The sequence below is a fragment of the Phalacrocorax aristotelis genome, chromosome 3, assembly GCF_949628215.1.
Source record: "Phalacrocorax aristotelis chromosome 3, bGulAri2.1, whole genome shotgun sequence".
Classification (NCBI taxonomy): domain Eukaryota; kingdom Metazoa; phylum Chordata; class Aves; order Suliformes; family Phalacrocoracidae; genus Phalacrocorax; species Phalacrocorax aristotelis.
Window position 1 is genome coordinate 125,364,572 of NC_134278.1, and position 26,930 is coordinate 125,391,501.

The following is a 26,930-nucleotide window of genomic DNA, read 5'->3' on the forward strand; positions in this document are numbered from 1 at the left end:
TCCCTGGCACATCCCCTTAGAAAGTCTACTGAATATCCATGGGGAACTTAAATCATCCTTCCAACCATAATTTAAAATTGGTATTTTTGAAACAGCCCAATAGAGGAGGCATTCTGTATTAACTTCTATAGTTAAGAAAATAGTTTCTCAGGCAGTCTATTGGTTTAGTCTTTATTAAACCCTGTAAAGGTTATTCCAAGAGAGCTTAACTCTGGTTGAAATCATGTCAGCTTTGCATAATTTTACATACTTTTACCTTCGTCATGATGTGCTGAGAGGAGTGTGCAGCTCGGTTTGCCTCTCTCTGGAAGGGCATGCTCTCCATTGACGCGCAGGTGACACCGGGGGTGACGATGTGCCTCGCCCGAGCAGGTCCGTGGCAAGCCCTGGCCTCCTGCACAGCCAGGCTGAGGACACAGCTGGATGGAGTGCAGTGCAGATGTCTTCTAGGCCACATGTCGATGTGTTTTTATCTTTGAAGTCATGAATGTGGCGGGGGGTGCTGGGTGATAGGCCTGGGTGCTTGGAAAAGCTGTGAGATCCCCAGGTTAGAAATGGCCATCGCAAGCGCCTTGTCCTTTCTAACTCAGCCCCAAGGAGCTGTGCCAAAAGAGTCTTTCCTGCCCTCACAACAGATTTTCTGCACTAGTTTGCAGGGAGCATGTCAAGAGTTTAATGGGGAGTTCAACAGGTGTGGTTTTGGGTGCTCTTAGCTCCTCCCTGACTTCTCAATCCAACAAACTCCAGCCAGGTGAATGCACTTGCCAGAGAGCACAGCTGCCACCTCAGCAAGCCAGCCTTTGCTCCCAGCAAGGGATGCCATGGGTGCCAATGCATGAACTGATGTTCATCTTGGTGTGACCCTGCTTCTGGAAACTGCCATAGGGAGACAGAAGCAAAAACACTGCAGGTCTCTGAGCCACCCTGGGCACATCCATCATCTGCTTTTTTGTGCTCTGTTTGGCCAACAACCTGACTCATACCCTGTTGTATTCAAACAAAATCACTAGAATGGTACCTAAGGGAAATAATGGACCAGCTCTGGCTTTTGGAGGTGTTTTGCCTTTGTAGAGGATTGCCTTTGACATCTCTTGGGAAAATGACAAAGGGCAAGGTGGAAGCATATGCTCAATGCTCTTAAAACCTAAAAGGGAGCAGTGGTAGAGCGGCAGAGGGAAGCAGCCATACTCTCCAAAGCCTGGGATTTAGCTAGATCTTTGCCCGTGTTCCTAAACAGAGAAAACTTTAGAAATAATATTGTCCATCCACTTTTAAAATTCATACTGCCCCACTTGCCCCAGTGACTTCCTGCAGCAGTGCAACCCACCAATTCATGAACAACTGGGTAAAGGAGCACTGAATATAAAAAAATACCCCTTTTGGACTGAGGATGCAGAAGACAGGGCTGTGCCAGCATTGCAGGTTCACTGGAGGTTCAGGCTGACGTTTTTAATCTTGAAGCAATAACTGCAAAGTTGTAGCTCTCTTTGGGTGGAAGGTGAGTAAGGCTGGTTTTGGTGTCAGTTTCTGTTACGCTCAACCTGGTGGCTGAAGGAAAGGCTCCCTCAAGCCCAGCTCTGAAGAACAACTTCCTTCTCTGTCGGTCTGTTTTTTCTGGAGAAGGCAGGAGATGTTTTTCTACCTCTATGACTCTCTGTGTTGCGGTTACCAGGGCCCCCATCGACCAAGTAGTGATGGGAGAGTACAAATGATTAATGAAACAAATTGGCCCTTTTTACCTCACAATGAAGTTCTGGATTTAGGCATGTTTCTATAGTAACAACAACGTATTCAGAAGAATTTGTCGGTTTATCTCCTGGATTAATTCTATGGAGTCTTACAATATTTGGAATTTAAAGCCTATTTCTGCACCACAGAAAACACATTGTTGTTTCCCTCATAAAAAACAACAAAAATTAAAAATAATTTTGTCTGATATTTAATATTACTAAAATAGGACATTTTTACAATTCCATAATGCCAACAAGCACTTCAAAACAGCCCTCCCCACCCCAAAATAAGTAAGTATGAGAGGCATATCTCTGAAATGCCCCTATTAGAATGCAGGGAGGGATTGGTCTTTTTCATTTGGTAGAGTACGGCAATGTCTCATGACAAGAAAAAAAGGTGTTTTTTCTAAAAAACAATCACTTCAGTTAATAATTAAACCATTTTATACATTCCAGAATACCATGAAGTGTCTTTTTCATAGGATGCAGGTTTTGACCGTCACTTTTCTTGTTTGCAGGTGCATTCGTACAGAGGTTTAGGAGCATGTGTTTTTATATGAACGTGATATACAAACTGCTTGAACTTCCAGAAACACTTTGACATTCTTTTGCATTTCCCGGACAACAGAAAATCACAGAATGCCGTTCCGTCACACTGACAGTTTTCAAGGGGTTCTCCACGCTTTCAGAAAGGATCAATGTATTTTAGAGTCAGTCTCTACATTGTGCTGAAATTACTTTGTGGAGCAAAGGGTTAATTCTTTCAATTTATTTTATTGTATTGTAAAAGAATAAAGATTTATTTTTCTAAATATGAGCTTCATGCCTTTTCTCCCTGTCTTAAGAGATATTTAGGGCCAAAGGTACACTAAATGGTCCTACTTTTAGGTGGGTTGTCCCACCAGTACCTGGACTATGAATATCAAAGATCAGTACATTTTACCTACCCAGGGTGTATGAGTTCAATCTATGTAGCACCCCGCGCCCTTGCAGGGCAAGTGCTGGTACATGTTTGGGTCCTCTGGACTGGCACTGAGAATACTGGTAGGATGGGTTCCCTAAAACCTGCAGCATTTTGAAGTTTTTTATAACCATGAAAATAAAATTAAAACAAAACAAAACAAAACAAAACAAACCTATTCTAAAGGACGTTGGAGACTATTCCGACCTTTATCTTAAAAATTTTACCGAATCTGGACATGGTCCTGGCCATGACCTAGCTGACATAGGTTGAACAGAGAAACTGAACTAGATGATCTCCAGAGGTGCCTCCCAGCCTCAGCTATTCTGTGACTGGAGGGTTTTATTTTCTGCCTTGCCAGCTGCTTTCTGCAGCAGCGTTCCCACGCATCTCAAAGCTGTAAGACCAGGCCAAGACTTCTTGTTACACATGCTCATTTTGTGCAATGCTGGCCACAGGGGACAGAAGCTTGTCCGCTAGTGGGAGGCAAGGAGAGACACATAAACACATTACAGAGGATGTGCAGAAGTCACCAGGGAAAACATGATTCTTCTCGTTACCTGGGAGGAGGTAAATCCAGCATGCTGCAAGGTGAGCAGCAGAGCTCTAGCAGATGTGCTGCGCGCTGCTGTGGGACCTCACGCCCTCTCTCCAGGTGGCCCTGGGGCTGTCATGCCATCTTCTGCTCCTGCAGGGATCTGAAACAGATAGAGGAAAGGCTGAGGTGGCTCGCCAGGTGGGTTTAGGAGGTCTGCCAATAAGGTGCAGAATCCTCTGATATCCTAGATCCCCCTAAAACACTGTTGAGCTCTTCTCCATCTCCAGTTTTCAGTATCACATAGCTGTTGGTCGATACACCTGAACAGATACATACATAGATAAACATACATATTTTACCAACTTAGAAAAATTACAGTCAAACTGTTGCATAAAACCTAGGAACAAGCATTACTAAATGGCCTAATGGAATATGAGCATACACCCCCTTTTCATTATTACTAATCAAGTGCATTAAACTTGCAAAGAAACACAAAGTAGTCAGAAAGGTGTAGTTTCTGAACACATAGAGTAAGCAATAATGCCTGAACACAGAGAGATCCTCAACCGTGTGAAACGAGCCACTAGAAGTGCAATGACTTTCTGCATTTTGTACGCTGTAAATACTTTCACTTATGCTCTGACAACACTGTCAATCTGGGCAAGCAAAAACTGTCACAATGAATGTCAGGCACCTGTAACCTGGGAAGGTGAAAAAAAAAGTAGTTTTATGCATGGGAGCACCTGTGGATATGACAGATGTCAGTGTCCTGGCTCATACACATGGAGCCAAGTATCTTTTCATGGGTGGTTTTGCAGCCATGGCAATAACTCTGTGTAAGTGAACTTGAAACTATTTGTTTGTACTAAATTTGTCCTGGGTTTAAGTATTTTTCCCTCTAGAGTTTTCAGGATAACGTTCAAAGACTGACAATCACACATCACCTCACAGAAAACATAATTTCTACCCTGATTTAGATTATTACTTCCAGATATGCCCAATCATCCATGTACTACTTGTTTCTAAGCTAGCAATGTGCAAGATTCCAGTCTAATACACGGTTTTCTTCCCTTCAGAAGGAAAGGAAAGAATACGTCTGGTATTTGAACCCAGGTACATAAAATTGAAAACTGTTATGAAGACTGAAGCCTACAGTGTCCATCTGTTTCTATGTTCAGTTTGAGCAGTATGTCCCAAGGCTTTGGAGTTTCCCACTCCAGCAACTTTTGTGTCCATAAAATAGGCTGCAGAATTACATTTCTTCTTAGCATTTTCACCGAATTGGAATCCAGGTGACATTTTCTCATCTCCTAAAAGAAAGAAAAATAACACACACCTTCTATAGTGCCTATATGTAAGAAACATCACTATAACTATATTTTATTTTGGATAATAAAAGTAAGTTGGAGAAGTGAAGGGATAACTTCACAATGACTCTGTGTAATACTGGTTTCATACTGATGTGGATAGAAAGCTTAAGGATCAATGAAATCCTGGGAAATAGGCAGAGATCAAAATTCTTCCTGAGAAAATAGTCAATTTTTGTTTGAAGACTGGTACTTGCTTTTACTAGTGTTCATAAGAGTATTAAGCATTCGCTGTTTAATATACACGCTATCTTACCTGTCAAATTCTCCTTACTTCCTGAAATAAAACCAGTGGTCTCCAAAAGGATGGGCTGTGATTAGGTGTGCAAACCAAGACAAAGTGGGAATAATACCTGTTAAAGTATCTCCACACATTTCTATGGGATGAATCCGAGTAGATGTGGGCAATAAGAATCTTTTTATGCGGTGTCCCCACTTCTGCTTAGACCAAATGCTGGTCGCTTCAGCCAAGAGACTCCTGCTTTTCAGCACTTCTCTTCTATAGGTCCAGTTGTAACTTTGTGAAAAGTTATGGTTTTTCCCCTCAAGACTATCCTAGCTGACCGTTGGGTCAAGCAAATGCTTTGGAAAGGCATCCCAGCAACTGTCCAAGTAGTGACCATCCCAACCAACTTCCTCCTGAAATCTGCTGGGATCTGGCTTTGAGTTTGGCTCAATCTAGTGAATTCTCACCAGCCTCTGAGGCAACAGTAAGCTAAGCTATCCTGTCTATTTTAAGGCATTAGAAAGCAAAATGCTGGGATTTTTTAAGCTATGAAAAAAGCCAGTTCCAAGGTATATGACCGGCTCAATGGTTTCGAACTGCCAACATCACGTGCAAAATAAAGGACTATGCTGCCTTTCTGTTTGCTGTGTCATTTTATTATAACTCTTCCTTTGTCACAAGACTTTTCATGAAAACAACCCTTTATTCAAATAGCATTATCTGAGGGAGGATGAAGTTAAAGAGCTGTGACAGACTGAAGTAAAAAATAAAATAGATGTCATTATCAAAAGGAGTCTTGTGTGACTCATTCAGTTATTTCATGCGTGTATAAGCCCATACTTGCTTCACATGTTTTCATTGATTTTCATCATATAAAAATAATACTTAATTTTGAGTGTAATGTGTTCTCTATAAAGACAGAAAGATATTTAAAATTGTAATTGCAATCATCTGCCTATAGCACAGAATATTATACCTGGATGCATTTTACTGCCATTTTCATGGTACTCTCTGAAGCTGCAGCAGGAATTTGGAGACACAGTAAATCCTCCAAGCAAGAAACAGACTCGACGAAGCAGTTGACTTGCATATCTTGGACAGTGCAGGTTTCATTTTTTGATTAAGCACAATTTAATTCATTTTTGGACTACTTATGTGGCAGTGGCTGTTCAGTACGGGAAGGTGAGACATTGCACTTAAAATGATTATACACCAGAGAGTGTATAAGAATAGATGGTTGCAAAGGAAAGTGTTTGGAAATTAAAAGGTGGGAGAATTAATATTGCCCTTGAAGCCTTACCATGCTCTGCTTATATATGTGCTTTATTGTGTGGCATGTGTTCACTGGCAGCGCTCTGCACAGGACCTTCCTCCTTCAGACCACAGGATGGAGGTGCTCACAGAGTAAATCAAGGCTGTGCAAGGGAAAGGACTAAAACTAACTCACATGCCTGTTGTAGGAACTGGGAAGCATATAGCGGATGAGTCAGAAAGGATGAGCTCATGGTTCAGGCAGATTAATGCTGCCCAGGACACAATTTTTCTGTCACTGCCTCCGCCACAGGCAGCTGTGAAGTGCCACAGATCACCCAGTGTTCCTCTTTGCACGCGCCAATGAACTGCGCTTGGTGTAACCCGGGGCTGACCTGCCCGAGTGCTGAGCTGCAAACGGTGCGAGTGCCCACAGCGCCGAGCGCTCTCAGAAAGCCAGGCCGGTCACACTGACCGAGGCACTCCTTAAAACAGGAAAAAATACTGTGTGTACTAATGTGCAGAGGTCCCTCTGTATTTAGGATTGCCCTTCCACATGTTCCAGCGGGCTAATATTACGAACATGAAGACCACGGTGCTTATGGATTGGAGCTCTCTAATGTCACAAAAATACGAATTTCCACTTTGAAGGCACCGATGTGAGCGGTATGGAGGGGCTGCTGTAGCTGCCAGCTATTTTATTTTGCCCAGACAACACCTAGTGTCTTTCTAATTGAGCATGGGACCAGCAGTAAAATTAAAACTACCCTTAAGGGTAGCCCATAATTCATTTTTTCAGCTATTTTCCAGCATCAGTAGCCTCTGTGCTGCTAGAAAAATGCATTCAAATAGAATTACTTTTGCAAGCCAAACATCAACATATAGGAAGCCTTGGCCTTGTGACAGACTGTGAAACTGTAATGCTGTCACGTCGCCTATGGACGCCTTAATATAGTCTTTAGTAAAATGGTACTTTGCGGGAAGGTATGGGGGCCGTGCAGTTACAAACTGCACACAGATTTTCAGGCTACGAGATCTGTACTGCTCACCTGGCAAACTCGTGCCAGACACTACTTTTTCTTCCACGATCCCCTGATCCGTGCAAGCTCTGCTCCAACCGCCACTGGCTTGAGTGGGCTTCAACTCATATTGCGGAGGGTGGGTGAGGTGGGTTTGTATAACCTGTAAGTCAAAGTGGTATCTAGATGAAGACAATCACACTTATTCTTGATTAGCCTTAACCTGAATCAGAAAGAAAAGATTATGTTTTCACATGTAGCTTTTCCCAGTACCGCTTTCTCCTAAGCCTTTTTGAGACTGTGTGTTCTCTAGCTTTCCTGAGAGCAGTCCTTCACATTTCCAAGACCAATGAGTCTTTTAAGCAAATGGGAGGTGATGATCTTGTTTTAAGGCCAAGAGAAAAGAGGAAGATAGGAAAGCTGACTAAAAAGCTGGTTAAGCAGACAGATTAGATCTCACAGTTCCTTACGTATTTCTTTGGACCCAAGTAGTTAGTGTGATTGTCACTCTGATTTAATTCAGAGGAAAGAATTCATATAAAGAAAAAATGAACTGTTAAATAGAAGCAATAAAAAATATTAAGAATCCAAGATGACAATACTGGTAATATTCTTTTTCTAGTAATCACAATAAATTCATGAAAGAAAGTGTTTTTGTTGTAGCAGGGCAATCCTGTCTGTTTCAAATCACCAAACGGTTTCAGGCCACAACGACTTTACTAATTTATTGCTGTTGAAACTAAGCTGGCTGTCCAAAGTCTGTGCCGTTGAAGAATGCACTAGCAAAGGACAGAATTTTAAAACCCACATACATTGCAGCCTATGACTCGTGAAAGATGTATTAGTAATATTCGTTCATGGGAAGAGCAGAAATCTAACCTACATCATGGCTTGCACTTCAGTATGTTCAAAACGGCTAGCAAATCTCGTATGATTTTAAAGTTAGTCTCAATTGCAAACGCTTTCATTTGATAAACATTTTAAAAAATATATTATTTATCTTATAGCTACAGTAACAAGAATCCTTGCAGAATATTATATCTATAATACTAATGGAAATCTTTGCAGACATTTGGCTAACTTTCACTAAGCTTTTGTTTTGGAAGGTGCAGGTTCACCGGGCGACCAGGTCCAGCCTGTTGCAAAGAATTAAAGTTCCCAGTAACTTATGTGCTATGTAAGTTGTTACTTCTTCAAGCTCGTGCAGTACATTGGTTATTTGTTCAGTGTGTGTTTGCTAATCCTAGGAGAAAAGAGCTGCCATGTAACCGAAGAGCAACAGCGAAGCTCTTTCAGACTTAAAATGTAAACAGTAGTGCAAAGCATACTCTAATGTGAGTTTCGTTCAAAAATATTTTCCCTTCTTGTGTAGATCCTGAGATGATATACAACAGACATTTTTTTAGTGCTTTCCTTGAACTTACCAACCACTCAAGACTATGCCCAGTGCTGTCTCTTTGGCATTTTTAAAGCAGCAAATGGGATTAAAAATGCTGGTCAGGGTGCTGTCTGGCACCCAGAGCTGAGACCGGAGTCTGGTCTGCTCGGAGCGCTACATCTGGCAGCAGGAGATAAGACAGCCTGTGGGGAATAAGAAGCCCTTTACACCCAGGTGTCAGAAGAGACCTTCCATGTTGAAACTGGTCTTTCTCCCTAGTGAATGTTCTGAAAGGCAAGCAGAGATTAAGCCAGGTTTCCTCAACCAAATGCTGGCACCATGTCCCTTAGCGCCCACCGGCACAAAAGTTCTCATTGCATCAATAGTTTTGCTTCTCTGGATGTTCTGGTACCACCTGCCTACCTGGACCACCCCACTTTTCTATGGAGCAACCTCTCAACTTACCTACATTGCAGGGAGGGAGGTACCTGTTGTCATATGATCCCGTCAATATAATGTTTGGGCCCTACTGCGGCAAATTTACATACATGACTGTTCAGTGCAGCTGTCATTATGGCTAAACGGGACAGATCTTTCAAGATACATCCATTACATTACAAGCACACCTGAAATTTGATCTACCAAACACAAAATACCCATTGCTAACAGTTTGTAGCTAATCTGAGCTGGCAAGCAAAGGCCCATAGTCACTGCAAAGAGAGCGGTCACATAGATGGCTATTGTAACAGTGCCATGGCAAGCTCTGCAGGGAGCATGAGAAAAGCAATTTTGACCTTCATGAAGGTGCTGGCCAAAAAAAAAACCATCCCAGAAGACATACAACCAGCAAGAAGACAGCAACTAGCATAACATTGCACGTTTGAACACTGCATCAAAGTATCAGTGCACTCGGTAGAGGAGAAATACCTCACCTGTAGCAGCACAGCACTGTATTTGCAGCTCAGGCAACAACTGCAGCACAACATTTACCAGAGACACACTAAGTCTGAGGCAAAGCTAAAGTACAGAGATATCATTTTGCCATGCATTGATGGGGGGAAAATACAGCAAAGCTGGGCTTACCAAGGGGTTTTGATCAAGTATATCAGTGGGCCCAGTCACTAAGGTTTTTAATTACTCCCTGGCCCCCAGTTCGGGGTCCTGAAATGTAAGATCTAACATGATGAGAAGACTTCATAGGGCTTCCTGGCAGCTGAATTTCACTGAGTGGTGGTAGGGTTTTCTACAAGACATCACAGCATCATGTTGAATTACTCTGTGTGTGGCCCGAGCTCTTCTGCAAAATTGTTCAAGGGTCACATATGCAGGTGGGCTTAGATTGGTACATTTTACTCTCTCACAGCTGTTTATAGCTGCTGAGGCTAGAGACGGGAATAGGACAAAGGAAGCTGAAGATCTGAAATACAGTGGGCAACCATGACTGCCTCTGGCGGGGGTTAGAGCCAATTTGTACAGAAACACCCTATCTGAACAGTATTTATTTGTGCACTGTGGGTCTTCATACAACTCAGAGCCGTCTTTGCAAGCTGCATGAAAGACTTTGCACACAGGTACTCTTAGTAAGCCATTATTCTCTCAAAGCAACTCCCATTAGTTTCAATAGGAGATCCAAGCTGATATCACGGGTGGTCACAAACCCATTAAAATTTACAAATGAAAACCATAGCTCCCCATGAATGAAATAATTCTACAGTGATGCCCAGCAAATTTAGACAAAGTTTATGGTATTCAAGCCTGCTCCAACATCACAGCAAGTAAGCATAGTCACCATTTTTAAATCAATTGTAGATTTCATAAGCTAGGTGCAATTCTCAGAGCAATCATGTCAATTCTGCAGATAACCATTGTGCAAGTTAAGAATATAAATTGTATGACATAAAAGAAAGAAAGATAAAAAGTTAATTCCTTTTGAGTTCACATAACTGCAAATGAAAGACAGCAAGAAGCACCAGGGAGTCACTTTTCACAGAAACACAGATAGCAGGGGCTTAATTAGCATCGGATCATATGTATCAGACTGAAATGTGTAAGGAATAGCTAGCACTTTCACATGAGAAAAGGCTGATAATCTGCTCTATTCTTTCAGAAAACATTTATGTATGTAGAGAAATGATCCTGGCCACGAATAATCATGCTGACTGCTGTAGACCTGCCAAAATGATAAATCTGAGCCTAAAACACCTAAAAATGACCCTTAAAATCTATATTCAAGAGAACTTTCTGCCAGACTCGGCCACAGAAGAGATGTACACTTTACCTTTAATGAAAACAGCCTACAGCAATTTTTGAGTTGCTTGGATTTATTTTCCTTGCATCTGACTGAGGTGCAGTATGTGTCAGGTTTAGGATCTATACTGGTAGATTTGGGGGGCAATTTTGCAGACCTGTATTAACTCCTACGGGCTTTAAAGTTGCTTGGATTTTTGCATCGCGATCGCTGAAAAGAGAGTGAATTGTAGGAAGCTGGTGGTGTCGGGTAGAATTAAATGTATATAAATAATCCCATTTCCAGACAAATGAGACACCGGTTGGAGAACACATTTGCATTACTTCATCATCCAGATGTTACAGAATTTACCAGCATGTCTCTAGGGTCTTCTCTTCAGCTGCCAGCCTGCAGGCCTGGCCACATGGACCGATCTTTAAATCCATTCCCTCACTGAGTTAATTACTGCTTTCAAGTTTCTCCCCCTTTTCCTCAGAAAAATCTTCCACTTGCAGATTCTTGCTAATTACTGCTCTGGTGATATTATTTTACAAGGACCCAGCCTACTCCGGCTCCTCCAAGCTGTCTCTGCCGACCCGCTCTGCGGAGGGAGCCCAGTCCTGGGCAAGTATGTGTTTACAGTAAATAAACATTTGAGGCCTCCTTAACTCGCAGGATCTTGCTTTTCTTTCAGAGCACTGCTGAGTTACCTGTCTTGCTCTGTCATAGTTTCAGTAGTCGCCAGGGGAGTATTTCCTACAATGCCTCCCCTTCCTTGCTTTCTCCACGTTGTTGTGGCTCCTGCTGCACAGCCAGGGCAGCCGGGGCTCAGCCAAATCCATCACCGGTCATCCAGTTTGCTCACGGACCAACCTGCTATTATTTCACCGCCATCATGGAGAATAATCCTTCATTTACCAGAATGTTTCTTCACGCAGCACAGCAGAGTGTAGCTGTGAACACTACTTCTTCCTTCCACAGCCCTGTAAGAATTTATTTAAAGAATTGGACAGAAAATAGTACCAGAGTGTTGAAAAAGAATGTTTCCTAATAGTATGCTTTTCTTACTTTACCCTAATTTCTTTCTTTGCTCCACACTGCAAACATTGGTTCTCCACGGAGCAAGACTTGACAGGTCACCACAGAAGAGGACAATAAAAAAATACAGATTTTCATCCGTGTGTTGTTCATTCTCCTATGCAACTCTGAAACAGACTTTAAACAAGAGTTCTTAGTGACCCAAAGAGATTTCTGAAAATCCTACTTGTTGATGGCGCTTACAAATTTACTTGCACCTTTTCTACACCAGCATTTCCCCCTGCCACAGATATTTCTCATAAATCCCTGAAACAGAGCTTTTAAGAGTACAGGGAAACACTTCGGCCAGGGGGATGACAGCTTAGCTTTGGCCAGAACTGAACCTGATTTATGGTGTTTGAACAAGACCAAGAATTAAAGCGTGGTCTTCAGAGACTCTAACCTGCTCAGATAAATCATTTTTATACTTGGATGCTTCTGTTTACCTAATTCATGATGTCTTTAGTTTAACAGCTTAATATTTCTTTGAACAATCATGAGATAAGAAGAGGATTTCAGAATTGCTTCACGTCTGTATCAGTAGATTACAGGCTAAGTTGTAGAAGTTCTCTGAATTCAAACTGATCAGGGAATACAGAGGTGTGATGGTTTATCATTAAAGCACCAAAGATTTCCTTTTTTGTGCATTTCTCCCTAAACGTTCAAATCCTTCTCTTACTCATATACATGTGGACCACGATCAAGTCACCTCTTAACCTTCAACTGCAGTAAGTGAATAGATTAAATTTTACATCCTTCTCCCATTTAAAAATCTGTCTTGAGTCCTTTTGCACAAAGCATGCTAAGAAAGAGTATTACCCCGAGAGCAGGTCGTTACATTCCTGCAGGGGTGGTATGACTACCCTGTACAGAAACCACGTACTCTTTCTGCTCATGTGATAGTCCCCTGCTTATATATCCTTTGACACGGTGCCGGGCAGATTCTTTATTGCCACAAGTAGGTATTTGAATAGTGCTACAGCGCACATCAGAGCAGCGTACTGCGTGATTCCCTTTTGCTCCGGAGGCAAAATACAAATACATTAATTAAATTCCGATCCCTCTCTTTGTCATTAATATTGATTGACCATAGACTGTCGTTGGGTGTTTTGAAATTAAATATTGTTTACAGAATTCAAGACAGGTCCATACCTGTACCTGTCAGTTTAATATCTTGACTAAATACTCCCCTCTGTTCATACTTCCATTATGCAAATGTCTTTGAAATGGAAGCAAAAAATAGCAACGACATACATATTCATACACTTATATAAAATATGTATGTTAAGAGGTATGTTAATAGGTATATTAATATATGTTAGACATGTACTTGTAGGCATAACATAAATCCGAAATAACTACACTTTTTAGATACCAAAGGAATTATTTTTAAAATCTTTATCCACATAGATATTTTGTGACATAATCCTCCCCACTCAGTTTCCCTGAAACACGTTTGCCTTTTGAGCACTACCCCTCAACTCTTCTTATTTGTTCCTGGACCACATTCTTCTCCTCCATGAAGCCGTACTGTGATCATGCCTTACTCTTAGGTAGCTGTCGGAATTAATCGTTCAAGTACAGACCTTTTTTAGAGATAATTTTATCTAGCAGACACAGAATAATCCTAAACCAGTGGCAATACGTTGTTTGGAAAAATCGTGTTTAGAGACTTGACAGGTATTTTGCCACTGGCAGGGTCAGCCCTATGGTACATGTCTTTGGACTTTAAATTGCCCATTATAATGCAGAACCTTGCTGCATATAAAGGAGCTGCTTATCTAGGTCCTTCCCCTGCCTTGGGAACCCTTGCAGACTCCCTGGCAGTAAGTCCCATCACTGAGCCGGGGGTGCCCCAAGCCTCCCCTTTCAATTTTTCAGTAATTACCACAGATAACATTACACCCTGTGCAAAGTGCCTTTCACCAGTCAGTGGCTCACTAGATGCCCTTTTTCTTTTTCCTTTTTAGCTTAGAGAGCATATATTAGGAAAAAAGAAATTTCAACACATTAATAGATCCAGATTTAGGTCAAACTGAAGATGATATCCCAGCATGTTATGACTTTATATCTGCATGCAATTTTTACTGGATTTCATTTTCTATATCAGTGGAGGGGAGACTTATGAGAGAGTTTCCACATATTATACAGAACAACTTGCTATCAGAGTTTGTTATTTAAAATCTTCATTAGGCACTCAACAGCTAATTTAGGCTTCTGAAAACCACAAGTGGTCTGCAGCTTTTGAACCCCAGGCTACTTTCTCACTTGAGTGACTTGAAAACTTGTATATGCAATATATATCTAATGAAGTTTGCAATGGAAACTGCAATCCCAGAAGATCTTCCTTTCCAGAGCTAATGGGATTTATAAATCCTGTTTTCGCACGCCACTTTTATACACTAGATATGCGTGAGAACAGTTTCTGGTTATTTATTTCCAGCTTTTTACATCAGCTGTATGTTTTCACCTCCATTATTTTTTCCTCAGTAAGAGAACATTTGTGCACTTATTAAGTAGATGCACCTCAACTATGATGATAAAGTAAGGCAGAAAACAAGTAAAGATAATATATGACTTCCACTGGTCTCCATCAAATCTACTGCCTTACAGTACTTCCATATTCCACAGACTATGAGCAATGCTCTTCCAGAAAAAGAAAAAGAAGGCTGCTCAGCCTGTCTATAAGCAACAGGTGGTGGTGGTGGGTTTGTGTGTGCCAGAAATCCTCACCCTCAGAGTGACAGTCTCTTAGCTGTGACTAAAGGATGGAAATATCTGCTAGCAGGTCCAACTGAATGCAAAATCCTGTTAAAACTGAAAAGGAGCCCTAAGATACATGACCTGAGCAGTGGAAGGATGGGGGGCCTGTGATGATGACCCATTGTAAGAGAGAGTCCGCTTTGTGTGATGCTGACCGTACAGAGGAGGTGAACGATTAACAGATAAACCAGTCCCACACCCAAGTTTTCCTCGCCTCTTCCCCTACCCCTTCTGTTGATCAGGTCCTGTCATTCAAATGATATGCTTTCCCACACCGAAAGCAGTTTCCAAAATGCTGTTCAGCTGTATCACTGCCATTTTCACCCTTCCTTTTAACCATCATGCCCAACATGTAGCATACTGCACGGCATGGCAGTGCAGACACTAGTTAGTCCTACAGTCCTAGGAAGAGCGCCATAAATTTAAGACAGACCACCTTCTGGCATGTCAGCCATTTACCTTTGTAGAGCATTTCTAACAAACACGCTTGTGACAAATCTCTTTTCTTCTTCCCTTTTCTTGGATTATGAGTATAATAAAACACACCCTATGACGCTAATGGTCTTCTAATACTGGCTGAACTATTCGGATGCTAGGAGATGCTGCTACTGAGGCCATTTGTTCAAACAATATATTGGATTACAGGATCCTTTTGCTTTGCTTTTCTCTGCAGGACCCATCTGGACACTGAACTAAGCAGGAGCTCGCTTAATACAGCTATTCAGTGTTTTATCTCACCTACATTGTCTTGTCTAACCACATGGTATTTCTGTTCTATTGACCCTTCACGTGCACTTTTCTGCACACTCACACTATAATATCTGAAATACATAATAAATAGGTGTACATTTACTATCAGAGCAATCTTATGTTGGGGGACTTTCACTCTCTTTTACAGCTGGAGGATCAAAAGAAACTTAAATGTTGACCATTCATTGCATGGTCAGCTTCAGACAGGTAGGGTTTCCCCTTTTAGAGCACTTATACAAATGTGTAATATCTGATCATTATATAGTTCCATAACAACAGATGTGTTGGTGACATGGTGACACTTGAACTAATTCAGATGTTCTAGGCAAACTAGTAGCACAAAGGATTGCAGTTTTTGCATTACACAAGCGAGAGCCAGCCCTCTCATAGCCCAGTGCCACATCATCCAGGCCCAACCCCTAGCTTCACAGCCCAGTTCCTAGCTGTTTAAAAGTTGTGTGTTTGAGTGTTAAGTGCTTTTGTAAGTCTTACATCAGAAAATAGTGGGTATAAATTAAAGGTGTTGTCAGCACAACAGAATTATGTGTGTCGGCCTTTGTACAAACAAACCAGTATGGCTAATGCGATGGGTGAAGGAGATTCAAGCAGGCTTTGCAATATGTCTACCCAGGGAAGGAGCCAGGTGACTGGATGCTCACTAGTTACGGCCCACGCATGCAGTCAAAGCTTTTTATTTCTGGTTCTGTTTATGGCTCACAGGAACAAATACATTTACTAAGTGGCTATGCCCGGTAAGTCTAAAATGAGGCCCCTCTTAGTTCCTAACAGCAGGCACAGTCTCAAAGCAGTGATTCAGTAGGGAGATCAGGGCGTGGAGGCAGCCGCTTGCCTGATGTCAGTGCTTCATTGCCGAGAGCTCCCTCCTACAGAGGCTTAGAACACAGGTTTTATGAGATTTCCCCCTCAAAACTGCATCTTCCCACTAAGAAAAGCAACAAGATTTATGGATTTTTTCTTCCAGAACCTGTCACTGGCAACAGTAAATTGTAGAGAATGAAAGTCTTTCCCTATCAGTTACAAAATGTCAAATCAATGCGCCTTCTATAGGTGTCACACACCTCCTTTGTGGCCCCTTTTGGCACGGTCCCTGTCTCTAGTCTTTCTTCCCTTCGTGCCTCATCCTGCCCCACCCTTCATCTCTCCTGCTTCCCTTGCCCGTATACTCAGCGTTTGAAGGCTCCTGCTCCGCCGGATGCTCCTGCAGGACCTCACCCTGGCTCTGCCAACGCTTCGTGCAACACTTGGGCCCAAACACATTAGAAAGTAAATCAACATTTCATGTTGGTACAGTCTGGCAGAAACTCATGAGAGAATGGTTTCTCACTGCCTCCAAAATCAAAAATCAAAATGCTTGATTCTGCTGCAAAAAGCACCTGAGAGCCCCAGTGATCTCTCTTACAAGGCGAGGTACAAATAGTCCCACAGCAAACGCAGGGCACAGAGAGCAAGTGAGGCCACACAGGGCACAAAAATCCAATAGCCCAACCACTGACACGATGAAAACTTACAGCTGATGGTGCCTGGAATAAGCAAGGTCTTTCCAATGAACACCAAATATTTATTATGAAGTCTGATCTGGGTTTGAAGACAAGTATTTTTTAGCCAAAAAAAAATTATGAATATGTGAAACCTTGAAGCTAGGTGTACTGTTCATGCCAGTTGAACAGCTTGGGAGAGACTGGCATTATACACATGAAATTCAGAGGATTCAGATCAGTATTTCTTTGCCTTTTTTTCCTTTAGAATAGACTTTTTCAGTTGGAGGGGATCTACAACAATCATCTAGTCCTGACCAATTCAGGGCTCACCAAAAGTTAAAGCACGTTGTTAAGAGCATCGTCCAAATGCCTCTTAAACACTGACAGCCCTGGGGCATCGACCACCTCTCTAGGAAGCCAGTCCCAGGGTTTGACCACCCTCTCCGTAAAGGAATGCTTCCTAATGTCCAGTCTAAACCTCCCCTGGCAAAGCTTTGAACCATTCCCATGGTGTCCTGTCACTGGATCCCAGGGAGAAGAGCTCAGCACCTCCCTCTCCACGTGCCCTCCTCAGGGAGCTGCAGAGAGCAATGAGGTCACCCCCGGCCTCCTCCTCTCCAAACTAGACAAGCCCAAAGTCCTCAGCTGCTCCTCTCCTCATAGGACATCCCTTCCAGCCCTTCCCCAGCTGTGTTGCCCTCCTCTGGATGTGTTCTTTCATTCAGCCTTACTTTTTGGTAGAACAGAGAATGGAAAGCAAAATTTTTGAAAGTAACAAACCTGAATACAGCCATAAAGGGTTTATACTCTGCAGACTTTAGAAAGAATTATCAGCTGTTAAAGTCTGCCTACAGGTGGCTAGCCCTAAGGCTGAACTAATAGGAAAACAATGTGGAAGAGAGCCAAGCATTGCAAAGGATGGAACGGGGAAAGCAGCTGGCCAGCCACACCTGGGACTGCACTAATCAAACAGGAACTGGAAAAAAACTACCAGGTGTTTCAGAGAGTGAAACAGGAGCACTGGGAACCTCCTTTAGGTGAAACCTCAATAGATAAGGGGATGCTGGTTTATTGGCTGTCACTGAGGCCAAATCGGCAAAGCTGGGGCCCATGGGAAAAGACTAAATAAAGGCAGGTCATTTATTTGGGAAAGGAAAAGGTGTGAAAAGGCATTGCTATGTAAAACAACTCATGACTGGGGCTCTGTAGGTTAGCTGTCAAACATCCCTGCAGCTGATCAACACAGCCTAGAGCCGGACAATTAATCTGTTTTTATAACCATACCATGTGCATCTGGCCCCACTTCCCTTGTCAGAGGCGTCCAGAGGGTGCCAGGGGAGAAGGGAATGGAAGATGGACTGCACGGCACTTTAACAACAGTGATCCTAATCAATCTTCCTAAGATACAGCCAGCTTCATTAAAATGAAAATAAATACAGAAAATACAGATTTAGTGCAAGAAGAGGTGTTTAAAAGTAGTTCGTGTTATTGCAGACTATTGGTCTAAGCCTGTTTACACTCTTCTGATGCATTGGCCCCTGTAGCAGTGTCGTGGTTTAGCGGCAGCTCAGCCCCACACAGCCGCTCGCTCACTCCCCCACCGGTAGATGGGGGAGAGAATCAGAAGGGTAATGCTCGTGGGTTGGGATAAGAACAGTTTAATAATGAAAATTAAAAGAAACAACAGTAGAAATGCAATGTAAAGGAGAACAACGAGAGGCGCAAAGCCCCGAGGGAGGGGGGAAGGGAGGGGAGAGGGGGAACGAACCGCCGGAACAAACCGCACGCGCCGCAGCCGCTCACCGCCCGCCGACCCGACGCCGCGCCGCCTGCGCGCTGCCACTGCCCCCCCTCAATATACTGGTCATGGTGTCACGTGGTATGGAATGAACCTGCCATTGGCCAGTCGGGGTCAGCCGCCCCCACCATGGCCCTGCCCCTCCCAGCCCCCCCTGCCACGCCACGCGGCAGAGCGCGGGAAGCTGGAAAGGTAGCTGACCCCCACAGTGAGGAGAATTAACCCCTTCTCAGCCAAAACCAGCACATTCTCCACCCCTTATTCCATACCACTTACACCATGCCCAGGTCCCATATGATGCAATACAACCGTACCAACCACCACCCCTCCCCTTCCCATCCTTTAACATAATACACAGACATCATTCCCTTAGTTCATGGATCTTCCCTGTAAAATGTCCATTAAAATGTCCATTGAGTTCACGCAGTCCATGACTCTGGGCTCCATCTGTTGTATCAGTCTTTCCGGGTGGGAGAGATGGTGTGTGGCGTTGGGTTGCTGCATACCGAGTCAGTCATCGTTCCATCACTGCTGCACGGCTTGTTTCATAGTTGATCTTCCATGGGTTGGGAGGCTCGTACTCTGATATCATTGATACAACACAGAGGTGACACACAATATTATATAGCAGTTCACATTGTGCCATTCAGTTCATTGACTGTTTTCACCCAAAATCAAATCCCCTTGAGGCACACATCGGATTTCTCCATCCTCCCGCATCACCCACCAAGTGCACCCAGGTCCTCGAGCAAAAACAATCCCACGAATGGGTTTGCCTTTGCCAGAGGCAGGAAGAACCCAGACTGTTTTGCCCAGCATACTTTTTGTGTGCACTACAGGGACTCTATCCCCTTCCACAGTATGTAGGATTTCTGACTGGGCAGGGCCAGCTCGGTTGGCAGATCCCCTCGTGTTGACTAACCACGTGGCTTTTGCTAAATGTGTATCCCAGTGCTTGAATGTCCCACCCCCCATTGCTCTCAGTGTGGTTTTTAACAGTCCATTGTACCTTTCAATTTTCCCAGAGGCTGGTGCGTGATAGGGGATGTGATACACCCACTCAATGCCGTGCTCTTTGGCCCAGGTGTCTATGAGGCTATTTCGGAAATGAGTCCCATTGTCTGACTCAATCCTCTCTGGGGTGCCATGTCGCCACAGGACTTGTTTCTCAAGACCCAGGATAGTGTTCCGGGCAGTGGCGTGGGGGACAGGATATGTTTCCAGCCAGCCAGTCGTTGTTTCTACCATTGTAAGCACATGGCGCTTGCCTTGGCGGGTCTGTGGGAGTGTGATATAGTCAATTTGCCAGGCCTCCCCATATTTATATTTCAGCCATCGTCCCCCATACCACAGAGGCTTTACCCGCTTCGCTTGCTTGATTGCAGCGCATGTGTCACATTCGTGGATAACCTGTGCAATAATATCCATGGTCAAGTCCACCCCTCGATCACGAGCCCACCTGTATGTTGCATCTCTCCCTTGATGGCCTGAGGTGTCATGGGCCCACCGAGCTAGAAATAGTTCACCCTTATGCTGCCAGTCCAGATCCACCTCAGCCACTTCAATCTTGGCAGCCCGATCTACCTGCTGGTTGTTTCGATGTTCTTCAGTGGCCCGACTCTTGGGGACGTGAGCATCCACATGCCGTACCTTTACAACCAGTTTCTCTACCCGGGCAGCAATATCTTGCCACAATGTGGCAGCCCAGATGGGTTTGCCTCTGCGCTGCCAGTTGCTTTGCTTCCATTGCTGCAGCCAGCCCCACAAGGCATTTGCCACCATCCAGGAGTCAGTATAGAGATAGAGCACTGGCCACTTTTCCCGTTCAGCGATGTCTAAGGCCAGCTGGATGGCCTTTACCTCTGCAAACTGGCTCGATTCACCTTCTCCTTCAGCAGTTTCTGCTACTTGTCGTGTAGGACTCCATACAGCAGCCTTCCATCTCCGGTGCTTTCCCACAAGGCAACAGGACCCATCAGTGAACAGGGCATATTGCTTCTCATCTTCTGGCAGTTTGTTATACAGTGGGGCTTCTTCAGCACGTGTCACCTCCTCCTCTGGTGATAATCCAAAATCTTTGCCTTCTGGCCAGTCCATAATCACTTCCAAGATTCCTGGGCGACTGGGGTTTCCTACTCGAGCCCGCTGGGTGATCAGTGCAACCCATTTACTCCACGTAGCATCAGTTGCATGGTGTGTAGAGGGGATGTTTCCTTTGAACATCCAGCCCAGCACTGGCAGTCGGGGTGCCAGGAGCAACTGTGCTTCAGTACCAACCACTTCTGAAGCAGCTCGAACCCCTTCATATGCTGCCAATATCTCTTTTTCAGTTGCAGTATAGCGGGCTTCAGACCCTCTGTATCCCCGACTCCAAAACCCTAGGGGTCGACCCCGGGTCTCCCCAGGTGCTTTCTGCCAGAGACTCCAGGTAGGGCCATTCTCCCCGGCTGCAGTGTAGAGCACATTTTTTACATCTTGTCCTGCCCGGACTGGCCCAAGAGCTACTGCATGGACTATTTCTCGTTTAATCTGTTCAAAGGCTTGTCGTTGCTCAGGGCCCCATTTGAAATCATTCTTTTTCCGGGTCACTTGATAGAGAGGGCTCACGATCAGACTGTAATTTGGAATATGCATTCTCCAAAAACCCACAACGCCCAAGAAAGCTTGTGTTTCCTTTTTGCTAGTTGGTGGAGACATGGCTGCTATTTTGTTGATCACATCCATTGGAATCTGACGACGACCGTCTTGCCATTTAATTCCTAAGAACTGGATTTCTCGTGCAGGTCCCTTCACCTTACTTTGTTTTATAGCAAAACCAGCTTTCAGAAGGATTTGGACTATTTTCTCACCTTTCTCAAAAACTTCTTCTGCTGTGCTGCCCCACACAATGATGTCATCAATGTATTGAAGGTGTTCTGGAGCTTCTCCCTGTTCCAGTACAGTCTGAATCAGTCCATGGCAAATGGTAGGACTGTGTTTCCACCCCTGGGGCAGTCGATTCCAGGTGTACTGGACGCCCCTCCATGTGAAAGCAAACTGTGGCCTGCACTCTGCTGCCAGAGGGATTGAGAAGAATGCATTAGCAATATCAATTGTGGCATACCACTTGGCCGCCTTTGACTCCAGTTCGTATTGAAGTTCTAGCATGTCTGGCACAGCAGCACTCAACGGTGGAGTGACTTCATTCAGGCCACGATAGTCTACTGTTAGTCTCCACTCTCCATTAGACTTCCGGACTGGCCATATGGGACTGTTAAAGGGTGAGTGGGTCTTACTGATGACTCCTTGGCTCCTCAGTTGGTGAATGAGTTTATGGATGGGGATCAGAGAGTCTCTGTTGGTGCGATATTGCCGCCGGTGCACTGTTGTGGTGGCGATTGGCACCTGTTGTTCTTTGACCTTCAGCAACCCCACCACAGAAGGGTCCTTTGAGAGACCGGGCAAGGTAGACAGCTGTTCAGTTTCCTCCGTCTCCAAGGCAGCTACACCAAAAGCCCACTTGTAACCTTTTGGGTCCTTGAAATACCCTCTCCTGAGGTAGTCTATACCAAGGATGCACGGAGCCTCTGGGCCAGTCACAATGGGGTGCTTCTGCCACTCATTCCCAGTGAGGCTCACTTCGGCCTCCAATACAGTTAGCTCTTGAGATCCCCCTGTCACTCCAGCAATGCTGATGGGTTCTGCCCCTATATAGTTTGATGGCATTAAGGTGCACTGTGCGCCGGTGTCCACTAAAGCTTTATACTCCTGTGGGTCGGACGTGCCAGGCCATCGGATCCACACAGTCCAGTAAGCCCGGTTATCCCTTTCCTCCACCCGGCTGGAGGCAGGGCCCCTCTAGTCCTGATCATGGCAGTCACAACTCACTTCCTGTAAATGTGAATCAGGAGTCCCTCTATTACACTTAGAAATAAAATCTGCGCTTCTACTCCTCTGTCTGGGGACTTGCTCGCTGGACACTGGAGCAGCAGCTTTCCTGGAAGAGCCTCCCTGAGTGACTGTTCTTCCTTGCAGTTCATGTACTCGTGCCTGTAGGGTCGAAGTAGGCTTGCCATCCCACCTCATCATGTCCTCTCCGTGGTCACGCAGGTAGAACCATAGGGTGGCCCGTGGTGTGTATCCCCTTCTTTGAGCCAAAGGACGCTTATTCCTAACAGCTGAGACACTGCTCTGTCGAGGTGGGGAGTAGGACAGATCTTCTTTGAGTTGCTGGACCTCTTGGGATAGTTTCTCCACAGCAGAGACAAGCGAGGAAGAGATATTTGTGTCATAATCCCGGAGTCTATCTATCACCTCTGCCACCGTTGGTGTCTCGTCATCTTTCCAGGACATCACTGCCAATGAGTTTGCATGCGAAGATGGTGCGCTCCGTACAAACTTCCGCCACATGGGTCGTGTGCACTCGGCTTCATCTGGATCTTTGGATGACCGTTGATCATCCAGGTCACCATAAATCACCTCAAACACAGCTAATTCCCTGAGATACTGGATGCCTTTCTCCATAGTTGTCCATTTTCCTGGGCGATATGTAACATCTTCTTTAAAGGGATACCTTTCCTTCACTCCAGACAGGAGTCGCCTCCAGAGGCTGAGGGCTTGTGGTTTTTTTCCAATTGCTTTGTCAACGCCCCCTTCCCCAGAAAGGGATCCCAATTGTTTGGCTTCTTTTCCCTCTAGTTCCAGGCTACTGGCCCCATTATCCCAGCATCGGAGCAGCCAGGTGGCAATGTGCTCACCTGAACGACGGCTATAATCTTTTCGCATATCTCGCAACTCGCTTAAGGACAGGGATCGGGTGGTCTCTATTTCATTTATTACTTCTCCCTCCTCTCCCCGCGATGGCCCTGGTTCCTCATCATCCCGTTCTAAACGAGTTGATGTCCGCTTCCAGTATTTCGTCTTGTGTATGGGGGCAACTGATACTGGTACGGGTTTATTTTCTGAGCTAGCTCCGGTACTTGTTGTGGGGGTTTGAGTGGCTGCAGTGCCTGTTGTCAGGGCTGGATTGTCTACAGTGCCAGTCACTTTGCATTTCAATCCAGAGACATTCTCTTCCCCCTGGGGGCACTGAATACTGTTGAGCAGGGCTCGGTATGCATGGGCCAGACCCCAGCACGTTGCAGTTATCTGTGTCTCTCTGGAGTTCCCAGCGTAACAACATACTTTCTCCAAATATTCTACTAGTTTTTTAGGATTCTGCACTTGCTCGGGGGTGAAACTCCAAAACACTGGGGGTGCCCACTGCCCTAGGTATTTGCCCATGCTATCCCACATGCCCTGCCACTCGTAACTATCAAGCCTCGGGGCAGATTTCTGGGTGATATTCTTAAGTTGCTTAGTCAAAACCAAAACAACATGCCCAAAAACTAACAATGACTGCACCTTAACCACCCAAGGACGTTCAAGATACAAAAACGTTGTTGTAACAAAGGCACAGACATCATAGAACAAAGTTGCAAAGGTATTATTCTGTATTTCCTCCATATAAAATCTCTCAGAGGAGGAGGTATAATTGCTAATTGCCTCAACAAGGTGGTATCCGAAGTACAGTAACGGTTTCAGCAAAAACCCCAAATACCAGATAAAGCTGAAAACGAGTGTTTGTATAACAAATCTCGTAGGCAAAACATTACTAATCACAGCAGAACACAGCAGACTCAAACAACCAACACCGATTTTTAACACCAACTGCAAAAAGGACAACATGGTGCTGTGACCAGCAGCTGTTATCTCCAACCCTCGAGCCCCACGTTGGGCGCCAAAAAGACTGTCGTGGTTTAGCGGCAGCTCAGCCCCACACAGCCGCTCGCTCACTCCCCCACCGGTAGATGGGGGAGAGAATCAGAAGGGTAACGCTCGTGGGTTGGGATAAGAACAGTTTAATAATGAAAATTAAAAGAAACAACAGTAGAAATGCAATGTAAAGGAGAACAACGAGAGGCGCAAAGCCCCGAGGGAGGGGGGAAGGGAGGGGAGAGGGGGAACGAACCGCCGGAACAAACCGCACGCGCCGCAGCCGCTCACCGCCCGCCGACCCGACGCCGCGCCGCCTGCGCGCTGCCACTGCCCCCCCTCAATATACTGGTCATGGTGTCACGTGGTATGGAATGAACCTGCCATTGGCCAGTCGGGGTCAGCCGCCCCCACCATGGCCCTGCCCCTCCCAGCCCCCCCTGCCACGCCACGCGGCAGAGCGCGGGAAGCTGGAAAGGTAGCTGACCCCCACAGTGAGGAGAATTAACCCCTTCTCAGCCAAAACCAGCACAAGCAGCCCTTGGCTGAGCACAGCCACGAGGGCGATGTCCATGCTCCAGCAACCCCCTCATGTTCTGGCCGTACCCTGTCCCGCTTGCTTTCCTTCATTACTATCCTGCTCAGGGAAGGCTGAGGGACTTGCCAAAACCGGACACTTCCTGGGGTTGTTTCCCCTCAGTAAAGCAGTACACAGGCTTATGTCAGTTTGTCTTGTGCCTGTGCCCTTATCCTCTTCCCACACCCGAATGCTCCTCTCCATGTTATTCCCTGTCAAATGCTTTCCCTACTTAGCAGACCAGAAAGGAAACTGCAGCAATACAGAGAACTCCTGGGGTGCAGGCAATGATCAGCCTCCCCTTAGGCCAGTGGATCACTCTGTTAATTCACCCATGAAGAAAGTATGGGAGAGAAAAAAAAATTCGACTTGATGGAAAGGCTACAGGCAAATGGAGGCCTGTAATTGCAACTACTGGTCCCCAGACCGCACTCCTGTACAGGGCACCTCCAAAAAGGCTCAAACCCATGTGCCAAGTGGACTTTGCCATTGTGCCCTGTGTTGGACCCCCAGGAGCAGCACCAGAGGCTGGCCTTGGTGCTTTCCCTTGAGAGGACATCCTCAGCCAGGATGCTGTCACAGACCAAGCATCTTGGGCCGAGAGACATACACTTTCTCCAGGAAACAAGAGGGTGGTCCTGCCCACAGCTCATGCTTATCTGGTGTGCTCAGGTCCTGTACCCCCTCCTGAGCAGGGAGAGAGGAAACAAGAGCCACGGGGGTCCCCAGAAGGGGACAGTGGTCAGGGGAGAGAGAGGGCAAGGGTGAAGGTAAGACTGAGAGGAGAAAGGAGTGGGAAATCAAGTGAAAAGTAAGGAGGACTTACAGCAGTGATATGGGTGACAGCTGGGATTTTATGAAGCATTTGAAAGAGTGACATGGGGTTTAGGCGTTTTGAGCCTTTTCCACTGCTGTGTGATAAGGGAAATGCAGCTGCAAGAAGGCACGTGGCTCAGATAAGAAGAGGCTAATAAACATATGGATGAGGTTTAAAACCAGCTAGATCAAAGGAATATATTTGGCTATTTTTGTAACAAGGGGTTTATCCTTGCTTTGTTATTTCCCCTCAGATAGGAAACTCATCCTCTAGTCCCAGGGAAGTTCAGTCTTTTTCTCTAGGTCTCCGAAGAGCACTCATGAGAGCCTAAAAAGAAAACTGATGTCCTGAGTTACACTTGCCCCCAGCACAGCCCTTTGATTTCTCTCTTGCTCTTTTCTTGCTCCCCAGCACCACCCTCAGTCCCTACAGCTGCGCCCAGCCCAAGCAGCAGTTATACCCCTCCACCAGCCCCTGCACCCCAGATCAGTCCAGGATGCTCTACAGCTCTGGCCCTGAGCTGGGGAAAGGTGCAGTCAGCAGGAGACGCTCGCTTGGGTCTTACCTTTCGCTGGGAGCGAGGCCAGAGCCGTTGCACATGCATGGATGCACTGACCTAGATAGGCTGCCTGCAAGGCTGCTAACACCTCCTGCACCCGCCAGCACCGATAAAAGCCACCATCACTCTCTGCTGCAAGTCCTCACTCCATAGCTAATTCTGCCAGGCCTTCTTTTGCCAGGTGTTTTTCCTGTCCACATTGCTTAGATTTTTGTAATATGCCTTTTTTCTAGCCTGACCTTCTGCAGAGGAGAAACACTTGCACTTCCGACCTTGCCCAGCCCAGCCCAGCCCCTGATTGCTGTTACCTCCCCCAGCTGCCTGGCGTGGGTTAAAGGAAGAGCTGCCTGAACTCCAGGGGATACACTTCTTTCTTTAAGGAGCTCAGCAGCTCACTCTGTGCGTGTTCACGCATGTTTAATCCAGTAAAGATAGCAAACATGTCTAGCTCAAAGAAAATGACGACATCTTAAAGATAGCATCGAGTGTGATTTGGGGGCAGGATTTGGTCCATTGAGGAACAATAACTCCCCCTTTAAGGCAATATCTACTTTATTTGTTGGGAAAAAAAACCCCTCAAACAACAAAAAACCCCAGCTATATTTACTCTCAATTGGTATTTGCCCAACAGACAATATTGCCTAATTTTGAAAACAAATC

General features: G+C 45.2%; 1 long non-coding RNA gene across 1 annotated transcript; it reads right to left on the reverse strand.

Annotated features, from left to right (window-relative positions):
* Nucleotides 1-1,927: 1,927 nt before the first annotated feature.
* Nucleotides 1,928-26,539, reverse strand: LOC142055831 (uncharacterized). Its single transcript, XR_012660078.1, has 3 exons — nt 26,277-26,539; nt 7,123-7,255; nt 1,928-3,389 (listed from the first exon to the last, which is right to left on the reverse strand). It is a non-coding gene; the product is annotated as an uncharacterized LOC142055831 (long non-coding RNA).
* Between the last annotated feature and the right edge of the window lie 391 nt (nt 26,540-26,930).